The 12,169-nt window shown below is 39.4% G+C and overlaps 1 pseudogene; it reads right to left on the reverse strand.

The window, feature by feature from the left end:
- Positions 1–3,581: 3,581 nt before the first annotated feature.
- On the reverse strand, positions 3,582–3,653 carry LOC122044763 (annotated as a pseudogene).
- Positions 3,654–12,169: the final 8,516 nt, after the last annotated feature.

A 12,169-nucleotide genomic window follows, 5' to 3' on the forward strand; every position in this document is an offset into this window, starting at 1 on the left:
GACATCTTCACTCCTGCTTTTAGTCCACTACCTAGAGATCGATTCACTTTCTTTGACAAGCCAGCTTGTTTCTTTTTCTTCTGTTGCCTTTCAACTTAGAAGTAGAAACATTTTTAGCAAAGTGAATTTGAGAATTATGAAGAAATACCCCTTCTGCTGCCTGAAATTCTGTGAGTAGTTCTGCCAATGAATAAATTCTTTTATTTATATTGTAGTTCAGGCGGAACTGCTCAAAACTTTTGGGTAGTGATTAGAGAATAATATCGACCTAGGTTTCCCCATCGATTTCAGCTCTAAGGATTTGTATCTCGTTCAAGTAAGCCATCATCTTTAAGATATGATCCCTTACAGGTGTCCCCTCAGACATGGTGGTTGTCATTAAGTTTCTCATAGCCTCTTACCTAGCAGCGTGATTCTGGTGCCGGAAGAGTTCCTTGAGATTTTGCATCATGCCGTAGGCAGTGGGCATTGACTGATGCTGATGTTGTAGAACATTTGACATTGAAGCCAAAATGTAACACCGCGTCATCTCATCTGTCTTGACCCATTTCCTATGATGCTCAATCTCCTCTTCATTAGAATCACCATTAGGCACATTAGGGCAGACCTCCATCAGTACAAACTTATAGCCTTAAGCAGTTAGGACAATGTCCAGGTTTCTTTTCCAATCTATGTAATTGGGACCAGTAAGTTGTTCTCTTTCAGAATAATAGCCAGTGGGTTGAAAGTCATCATAAGAATCACAAAATAGGTTTTGGTCAATACTTTAGAATTTAGAATAATATTGAGTCCTTAAACAATAATATTTAAATTTACCAACACCTCAAAACACCGTAATTTTGTATGCCATGTTAGTGTGGACGAATACAAATTCAAACATTTGTAAGAAGAGATTTTACCCATTAATTTTATTCTTGTCATCCTAACCTTATGACAAATAAAATTAATAGTTGGTATTCCTTTGGTCACACAAATAATAGCAGTGACTCCGATGGGGAGGATACTATTAAATGTGCCTAAGTGTATACCATTACTTGATACTTAATCTATTAAATAGGATTATGCCCCTTCAGTTGGAGAAGATCACACGCTCCTAAATAATTTCCTATAACCATCCATAAAGGAAGTTTGATCTAGCGATCCGCAAACAAACTCATCCGATGTGGAGGAAGGCACTCAGAGGCAACGCGCAAGTTTGTTTGCATCGCTTAAAATCCAGTAATGGAGACCGTGGTATTTATTTACTAATCCCTCTCCCACTTAGTTTTTTAAGATGAAGATTTTATCATGCATACACACATCACAGCAAATAAAAGCAATAAATATGGAAAAATAATTTTTCAACTATTATGGCATCTTCCATTACTGTCCTCCGTGTGCTGCCAACCCTAGCTACTGCCATCTTTAGCCACCGCAATCGGGTCTAGTCGTCGCATCTATCCTGCTTCTTATTCCGCTACACCTCTGGTCCTCAAATAGTATCACACCTCGCAAGGATACGATCCGCGACATAAATAAAATTTTACATTTATCGATCCTGTATTCCACGAAGGAATGTACATGTAATCTAGATCGAACAAAAAGTAAAATCCTAAAACTAATACAGCTCCTATTGTATTTAATACATACAATCATGCACACACATAAAATGCACTCGACATGTCCGAGCATCCAATCAGACACAAACACATTAGGGCCATAATAATTGGATCTAGGATGCCTGCAACCATAGAGTTAATCTATTTGCACATCCTCCTAATATCATGCCTAATGATGTGCGTAGATTGTATACACTTATTAGCATGTTTTGATGTATATTAACATACTTTGAGCATGCTTGATCTATGCATTTTCGTACTTTCAGCTTTCCTTTTTAGCATATTTACTCTTTTTGTTCGGAGATCTACTTTTGTGCATCTTTTGTACGCAGGAGTCAAATCTGGTGAAAAATGCATGTTTGAGACCAAATCTGCAAGCAAAGCGATGAAGGAAGTCATGCCACTTGAACCCTACACGACCCTACCATAGGGGGTTGCCCAGGTCGTGTAAGGATGAGAGGTCGTGTAGCTGCACCATAGAAGAAAGATGGTATGGTCGTGTGAACCTCACACGACCGTGTCAAGTTTTGAAGCCCAGGGAAGCAGGGTCGTGTACATCACACGACCATGTCAATTTGCCAGAGACAGGAGAAGCCTCGGCAGTGTGTGCTACACGGCCGTGCGAGGTTTCCAGACAGCAGGAGAGTTTTGGTCGTGTGCACCACACGACCATGTCAGGTTTCCAGAGGTGAAGGCAGTGCAGGCCATGTGGATCTACACGGCCATGCAAAGGGGGCGTTGGTAGAGGCAAGATACGGCCGTGTACCTCACACGGCCGTGTGAGGTCAACAGAGAAGAGAGTGGAACAGGCCGTGTGAGCCTCAAACGGCCGTGCCACGGGGCCGTGTGGCGCCCAAAACTCATCTCTATATAAGCCTTTCTTCTTGATTTGAAAGGGGATCTTCTCCCTCTCGGGAGGAAGCGAGATTTGGGTCTTTCCTTCCAATCTTGGGATGATTTCTGGGCGATCTAAAGGAGGATCTTCAACGGATTCAACTCCGAGAGCGTGGATTGGATCCGAAGACCAAACTTCATCTTAGATAAGTTTTCTTTCTCTCCTCTTCTTGGATTGGGAGATCAAAGAAATGCTTGTAATCTTTGTATTTTCGGATTTCTCTCTTCGATTCATGGAGTAAATCTCTTTGTTTTAGGATGGAGGGAGTATTTGTATGATGAATTGATGTAAACTCTTATAGATTTTCCATTTCCTTGTTTCTATGATATTGTCTTGTTTGTATCAATTTAATCTTAAATGAATTGTTGTGATATGGACCTAATTCTCATTTTAGATTAATTGTTTGAATGTCTTGTATAACACTCTTGTCAATTTCTTTCTGTTGTGATTCTAATTCTGCATTTTAGATTCTAATATTCTTTGTCTAACTTTTCTCTGTTTTCTTTTGATTTACTCTTTCTCTGTCTTTTTCTTTTATTAACATATCTTGTCATCTTGTTCTTGTGTATGCGAAGATCTAACTTTGCAGGAGAACTTCTTCCTCTAGACCCTGAGATAGACAGAACATTTCATAGAAGAAAAATTCTGCAAAGACAACAAGAAGAACAAGAACATTCTATTATGGCGAACAGATCACTAAAGGCTTATGCAGCACCTTATGCTAGGGGTTTTCGATCTAGTATTTCAAGGCCTTCAGTTGAGGCAAATAATTTTGAGATCAAACCTGCAATTATATCTATGGTGCAGCAAAATCAATTTAGTGGAGGACCGCATGAAGACCCAAATCAACACTTGGAGGTCTTCTATGAAATATGCGGTACAATGAAAATGAATGGTGTTCCTTCAGAGGAAGTGCATCTACTATTGTTTGGGTTTTCTTTAAGAGATAGAGCCAAGCAATGGTTGAATTCTTTGGCTCTAAATAGCATCACCACATGGGAGCAATGCGAGCAACAATTTCTTGACAAATTCTATCCCCCTAGTAAAATAGCTCATATGAGGAACCTTATTGCAAGCTTCAAACAAACGGACTCAGAATATTTATTTGAAGCATGGGATAGATACAACAGCATGCTCAGACAATGCCCACACCATGGTTTGGAAAGATGGTTAGTGCTACACACGTTTTATAACGGCATCAACTATCACACAAAAGTGTCCCTTGATTCAGCTGCTGGAGGGGCACTTATGAACAAGAGTTTAGATGAAGCCGAGGAGATAATCGAGAGTGTAGCACAAAACCACCATCAATGGGCTAATGAAAGAAGTGGTGGCTATTCTTGTATGAACCCAACAACAAAAGCATCAGGAAAATTTGATGTTGATGCAGTGCCTTTGTTGGCTGCAAAACTGGATGCTCTTTCAAAAAAATTTGAGAATATAGGAGCTAGCTCAAGTACAGCCAATGCCATTGTTGCTTCTTGTGAAGTATGTGGGAGTTCTGAACATCTAAGTGACTCATGTCCATTCGGGGCTATAACTGCACAAATCAATCAATTAGAACAATGTGATGCAATCATGGGTTTCAATCAGAGGCAGAACAACCCTTACTCAAATACTTACAATCCTGGATGGAAGAGTCATCCTAATTTCTCTTATAGAAATAACCAAGATCAAGGACCATCCATGGGGGCAAGGGTTAATTTTCAATCCTGGAAACAAAATTTTCAGCAACAATCTTCCCAAGGCTTTCCTATGTCCAAAATTGAAAAGATGTTTGAAGAAATTTTGTCCAGTCAGAATGAAATGAAACAGGCTCAGAACGAAATGAAACAAGACATTTTGAAGCTTACTCAGAGAATGGATAATTCTGATAGACATCAAAAGATTTTGGAAAGTCAGATTGCCCAACTAGCTTCCTCATCATCTAGAGCACCAAGACAATTACCTGGAATGCCTGATGTTAATTCTATGGAGCACTGTAATAGAATTGAGCTTAGGAGCGGACGGACCTTGGGAGATCCCCAAGTGACTGCTCCAAAAGGGATGCACAATGAAGAAGAGCTCTCTCCTCCATCACCAAATCAGATTCAAGTTGATGAGGAGAGTACCACTAAGGTTGAAGAGATTCTTCCACTCAACCATCAAAGTATAGCAGTCCCTTTTCCTCAAAGATTGATCATGTTAAAGAAAGATGAAGAGTTTGGCAAATTCTTGGAGAAGGTGAAAGAAATATGTGTGGAGGTACCACTCATTGATGCAATTCTTCAAATGCCCAAGTTTGCCAAATTCCTAAAGGACATCATGTCGAATAAGAGAAAGAAAGGAGACATAGAGACCATTACACTTACAGAGGATGCAGCGCTCTTTTGAGAAAGAACACTTCCCCAAAGTTGAAGGACTCCGGAAGCTTTTATATACCTTGCAATATAGGAACTGAATTTATTGAAAAAACTTTTGTGATTTGGGGGCAAGTGTTAGCCTCATTCCTTATTCTATTTGTAATAAGTTAGGTCTAAAAAACTTTAAACTTACTACCATGACACTACAACTTGCTGATCACTCCTGTAGATACCCTATGGGTATTGTGGAAGATGTGCCGGTAGAAGTAGGTGGGAGTATAATTCCCACCGATTTTGTTGTGTTAGACATGGAAGAGGACCCGAAAATCCTGATCATATTGGGAAGACCATTCCTTGCTACAGCAGGAGCTATTATTGATGTTAAAAATCATAAACTTTCTTTGGTGATTGGTAAGGAACAGTTGGAATATGATTTGTCTAAAGCCTCTAACCATGTCTCTTCTCTCTTGAATGCTTGTAGCAGGGCAAGCATTTACAAACTGGAGGAATCGAATTTCCATCCTCATGGGAGGCCACCAAATGAAGAAAACTATGTGGTGGAAGATGTTAGGAGGACACCTCCTAACAAAAATGACAAATACGTCTACCCTCCGAGGGAAAGGAAAAGAGAGGAGTAATTAGATTGGTCGAGCTAAAGACCATAAACAAACGCTTCTTGGGAGGCAACCCAAGGGTTTCTTTTTAGTTAGTTTCATTTCACGTTTTTATTTCTCATTAATAATGTCTTTACTTGGTTTTTGTTTTGTTTTCAGGTTGAAATTTCACTTCCATGAGCTGGCCATGACTTCTTCATGGGCATGGAAGTGTTGGGAGAGCTAGAAAGAAGGAGATGTGTTAATTGGAGCAAAACAGAGCATGGCTATGTGCTGCACACGGCCAGGCTTATGGTGCAGAAAACGGAGATGCCCAGGCCGTGTCTACACGACACAGCCATGTGAAGAATCCAGTAGAGGAGAGTTTCTTGGCCGTGTCTACCACACGGCCGTGTGAAGGAACCATTGTGAGAGCCTGCACGGGTCGTGTCATTTGACACGGTCGTATGCTGATTCCAGAGGAAGAGGCTGTTGGAGCCGTGTCCCAGACACGGCCGTGTATGGATATCATTGAGGAGGAAGGGGAAGGCCATGCCAATTGGCACGGTCGTGTGATTCAATCTGATAAGGAGAGGGGAGGGGTCGTGTAGATCTACACGGCCCGTGTTGTGAAATTCTGCCAGGCCGTGTCTCCTATATACGGCTAGATCCAGGCCGTGTCCCCCACACACCCTCTTTATCTTAACACCCTTTTATCTCCAAAACCCCTCTTTTCTTTAACCCTTCTCTCAAACCCTCTCAGATCTAGGTCTAAAATCTTTCTTTCTCCACTTACTTCACCTTGATCTAGATCCTTCTTTTCTCCTAGATCTAAGATCTCCATTTCCTTAACCAAAAATCTTGTTCTTTGAGACCTATTTCCCCAAGATCTAGTCTCTCCAACCATAAATAGTACCCACCCCCACTCAAACTAGACATTATGTCCAATCTTTTGAAGAAACTACGCAGGGGAGGTGGTTCAAGTGAAGACAAAGGGAAGGAGCCAAGCAAGGATAAAGGGAAACAACCGGTCAAAGGCAAGGGGAAGAGGACATCACACGACGAAGGTAATGACAATGAATTCAATATTGTATTTAGAAATGATGATCATATAACTAGATTTGCAATTCTTGCCAATAGAAAGATTGTGTGTACTAGATATATGGACCCAACTGTTTTAGATATGATGGGAATTAGAGATGATGTAGATTGGATGATAGGGTTCCTAGATTGGAGTGATATGTTGTACTCACATCTACCAACTTATCCTCACCTTATTTTGGAGTTTCTGAGTTTGTTAGATGTCCACTTTACCAATGAGGATGATTATGTTGGTAAAATAACTTTTATATTAATGAATAAAGAATTTCAATGGACATTTAGTGACATTAACACTTGTTTTGAATTGTCTTCTGGTAGCTCTCGAAGGTTTGATTCTAGGTTTAATTGGAATCATTTTTGGAATTCAATCACCGGATTAGATCACCCTTATGAGCCCTCTAGAACCAAGGCTTCTCACATGCAAAACCCCGTTTTTAGATATCTACATAGAATCATGAGCAAAACAATTTTTGGTAGGGGTGAAAGTGACGGAGTCGTCAAAAAAGTGGAACTCTATTCTCTTTGGGCTATGCTACATAAGGTTGATTTTGATTCCGATTTTCATTTCTTACAAACCTTAGTGAGAACTGCGAGGGCATCTTCAGGATTAATAGTGCTTGGTGGTTTGATTACCCAAATAGCCATTAACTTGGAACTTGATTTAGAAGGGTTGGAAGTTATTCATGGCAACGATATGATTGACATAGATGCATGTCTTTCCATGAAGATGATCGTTCGGGATGAGAATGGGTTTGCATTTCCTAGGAGGAACAATTTTCCTCTACCTCTTCCTTGTCCTGAACGAACGTCTATTCGCAACCCTGTTAATTGGGTAATCACCGATGTCGACCCCGAAAATGTTCCCTCTATATCCGGAGACACAGAGCCATATGTTGAGCCCTCGATGTCTGGACACCCGCAGCCTTCCGAACATCCGGATCCTACTAGGCATTCTTTTGCCTTTGGTACAGGTCCCTCCAGATTTGACTTTTCTGATTTTCGTACTTCTCTAGAATCGCTTCACGAGAAGCATGATGCCCAACGAAGAATGTTGGAAGGTCGCTTCTCTTTATCAGATAATCAGTTTAGAGAAGTACAAGAGCACTTTCAGTTCACAAGGAACTTTCAGGGTCAAGTGGCCGAATTTGTCCAGGATTATGATACGGATCAAGCTAGAATGAGAGATTTTATGCAAAGCATGAGTGTTACTAGCCAACAAGTAGATGCTTTGTTTGAGTATCATATAATCCTGAGTGAAACTCTAGGTTTCCCTAGTTTTCCTGTTGGTCAACCACGTCTTAGGCACCCTTTTCCTCATCCCCCTCCACCTCCACCTCCACCATATTGATTTCATTGGGACGATGAAAAGTTTGAGTCGGGGGGGGGGGGGGGGGGTGTCAAACCTGATTTCTTTTTGTGTTCTAGTTTTCAGTTTTTGCTTGTTTTCTTTTTCTGCATGTCTAGCTTTTGTTTTGCATTCTATTTTGATTGTCTTACTTAAGTGTTTGTTTGATAGTCATTTAACTATCTTTTGAAATCTTGTGGCATACATCTTGAGAACATCAAACTTCACTTATATGCTTTCTTGTCTTCAAGATAAAATATTAGCACGTTCATTATCTAGATTCATGATGTTGTAAATGATGCTAGTAGTATGCTTAATGTACCTCTTTTCTCTATCTTGGGTAGCATGATATAAGCTAAGTATCATTTGGAGATAAGTTTTAGTCTTGCCTTAACCTTAAGGATCTCATTTTCACTACACTTTGACTTGATGCTTGAATGGTTGATATCATTGAAATAGTCATGATTCATCTTGTTTGTTTAGTACTTGGTTTTCATGGTGATTTCTCAAACTTCATTTTGGTTACTGGATGAGGCTCAACTCATGTAAGCTCATTTGGAAAAAATCAAAATATCCCAACATTTGTGCTAAAAGTACACTTGTGAAATAAGATTTGCACAATGCAAATGCTTATGAAGAAAAATGTGAAAAAAAGCAATAAAAAAATGAATAAGGGATATAAAAAATAGTTGTCGTGAGTGGAATCTAGCAAGTCACCCCTTTGGAACCGAGTTGGGTTACTGAGGAAATGACTGCTTAACTTCTCTTGAGATTGAGCACGCCTTTGAGACCATGGGTTGATTGAGAAATATGAACCAAGTGTTTGGCAAGTAAGTGCCAATCACTGGTTACTTGTCCATCACCGGAAACATTAGGAATTCAAATTTGATGACGACTTGACTAGGACATAGATTGAAACTTGAAGAGTTTTGAGTTGTCTTTGCACTGTGCACAGGATACTTATGCTTGAGCCATGCTTAACTTGTTTTTATGATCATGCTTACTAATGAAACCTTTTGATAGAGTTAGGAGAATGCATTAGGGATGTGAGGGCATTGTAGAGCCTATGAATCTGGATTGCAGCATTTTGCTTAAGGACAAGCAAAGGTTTAAGACTGGGGGTGTGATGTGCGTAAATTGTATACACTTATTAGCAAGTTTTGACACACATTCACATACTTTGAGCATGCTTGATCTATTCATTTTCGTACTTTCAGCTTTCCTTTTTAGCATATTTACTCTTTTTGTTCTGAGATCTACTTTTGTGCATCTTTTGTACGCAGGAGTCGAATCTGGTGAAAAATACATGTTTGAGACCAAATCTGCAAGCAAAATGATGAAGGAAGCCATGACACTTCAACCCTACATGGCCCTACCATAGGGGATTGCCCAGGCCATGTAAGGATGAGAGGCCGTGTAGCTGCACCAGAGAAGAAAGATGGTATGGCCGTGTGAACCTCACACGGCCGTGTCAATTTTTGAAGCCCAGGGAAGCAGGGTCGTGTACATCACACGACCATGTCAGTTTGCCAAAGACAGGAGAAGCCTCGGCCGTGTGCGCTACACGGTCGTGCGAGGTTTCCAGACAGCAGGAGAGTTTTGGCCGTGTGCACCACACGACCATGTTAGGTTTCCAGAGGTGAAGGCAGTGCAAGCCTTGTGGATTTACACGGTCGTGCAAAGGGGGCGTTGGTAGAGGCAAGATATGGTCATGTACCTCACACGGTCGTGTGAGGTCAACAGAGAAGAGAGTTGAACAGGCCGTGTGAGCCTCACACGGTCATGCCACGGGGCCGTGTGATGCCCAAAACTCATCTCTATATAAGCCTTTCTTCTTGATTTGAAAGGGGAACTTCTCCCTCTTGGGAGGAAGCGAGATTTGGGTCTTTCCTTCCAATCTTGGAAGGATTTCTGGGCGATCTAAAGGAGGATCTTCAATGGATTCGACTCCGGGAGCGTGGATTGGATCCGAAGACCAAGCTTCATCTTAGATAAGTTTTCTTTCTCTCCTCTTCTTGGATTGGGAGATCAAAGAAATGCTTGTAATCTTTGTATTTTCGGATTTCTCTCTTCGATTTATGGAGTAGATCTCTTTGTTTTAGGATGGAGGGAGTATTTGTATGATGAATTGATGTAAACTCTTGTGGATTTGTCATGTCCTTGTTTCTATGATATTGTCTTGTTTGTATCAATTTAATCTTGAATGAATTGTTGTGATATGGACCTAATTCTCATTTTAGATTGATTGTTTGAATGTCCTATGGATCTTGAAGAGATTATCTCCCACTCTATTTTCCGAGGGAAGCACGCGAAAGGTGCAAGCCCGTGTAAGGACGTTTGAGGGATAAGATTTAGGGGAAAATAGGATGATTCAAGAGGGTAGGATAGATTTAGGGATTAATCTTTATGTCTTATGGGTTGAGAAGTATGATCTTTGTGTTGATTATCTGAGGGATCATCGTGACAGGAACATGCCCGTGTAAGGACAACATAAGTTCATATCTAATTGATCACATTTAGGTATAGATTTCAGTCCTAGGCCGGTTGTCTATTGCAAGAGAGAACCGGCAACCTTCTATAAATGTTGGACAATTGAGAAATAGGATTTGGTAGATCATTTACATTGAGGAATCTTACAAAGAAACCAAAACTCCTAGAACATTCGTTTATCATAGCCCATAATCTTGTTTGTTGATCTTTCATTTCTATGTTTACTTTTCATTAGTTACATTTAGCTTTTGGAAACCAATTGATTAGTTGTTTAGCTAACTCGTGTGGAAACATTTCTAGTACTTATTCCAGTCCCTGTGGATACGATAATCTTTTATATTACTTGCGACATTTTTGTACTCTTGCGGAGGTCAACACCTAAAATATATATGACATGTGCATAATTAAACTGAAGAACCAAACACACAGAGGCAATATCCTAGCTCTGATACCAATTGTTGCTTGCTACTCAGAATATCGTACTAGTTCCCCTGTACAAATATTTTGTACAAGTCCCGAACCTTTCCTAACAACCAATTATGTTCTTTAGAAATTAAATTTGGAATTGCAAACAGGACTTAACATTATTGATTCCAAATTTAACTTATCTGTTCTTAGAGGTTTTGACTTAGATCGCAAATGATGCTTAACATTATTGACCCAAATCCACCCATGTTACAAAGTTGATTAAATATTTATTTCAAAGATCGGCTTCCAGGTTAAACATGGCATGGCACTAGGCCTTCTTGGGTATGGGATCATCCACCACTTCCTAGACAAAGCCTTTCAACGAAATTCAATATTTAATCTCCTTATAGTAACCCTAGGTTTAACCATTAAGAACAATCGAATCACAAGATCGAAAAACAAAAAAAACACAAAATCAAAACATAAATTCGATTGCTTAGAATCGTTAGCCTCTTGTGTTTGGTAATTCAAAATCCGTACAAAGAAAACTAGTATGATACGGAATAAGACAACTAGTTATACCTTTCTTTGTTAACAAAAACCTCTTCATCTTCTATTGTATTTCTCTCCTTCTATTGGACTTCGTGTGGGTGATTATCTACCAAGAAGAAATCCACCAAAGCCTTCTTCTCTTCCTTCAAGATCCGGCCACCAAAGGGATCTAGACAAGAGGGCCTCCTTTCTCTTCTTCTTCTCCTCCTAGTAACCGGCCACCAAAGATCCTAGTAGACTTGATGCCGCCAGCCATAATATGGAAAACAAAAGGAGAAGAGAGAAAAGGAAGAGGGCCGGCCACTAAAGGAAAAGAGAGAGGAACAATAGAATAGAAGTTGTGTTCCATGAAGACACCCTTTACCTCTCTTATACAATCCTTGGTGAATCCAAAAAAGGAAAGTTTTATAACAAAAAATAAAACTTCCTTTTCTATTCATGACATGGCCAGCCACCTCTTACAAAAAAAATAAGGAAAGATTTTAAACAAAAATTAAAATTTCTCTTTTAAAATATCCCTTTTGTGGTTAGCTATAAAAGGAATGTTTTATAAATTAAAATCTCTCTCTTTTAAATCATTTTATGGATATCTATAAAAGATAAGATTAAAAATAAAACTCCTTTTATATCATGGTTACAAGAAGAAAAGTTTTCTTAAAAATTAAAATCTTTCTTTTAACATTATAGATATCTACAAATAAGGAAAGATATCTAATCTCTCTTTTAATCCTTTGTAGAAAATCTATAAAAGGAAAGATTTTAAAATTAAAAACTCTCTTTTAAAACCATGTGGATAAAAACATAAAAGGAAAGATTTTATCAAAATTTTATTTTTAATAAAATTC

This window comes from Zingiber officinale, chromosome 2A, assembly GCF_018446385.1.
Source record: "Zingiber officinale cultivar Zhangliang chromosome 2A, Zo_v1.1, whole genome shotgun sequence".
Classification (NCBI taxonomy): domain Eukaryota; kingdom Viridiplantae; phylum Streptophyta; class Magnoliopsida; order Zingiberales; family Zingiberaceae; genus Zingiber; species Zingiber officinale.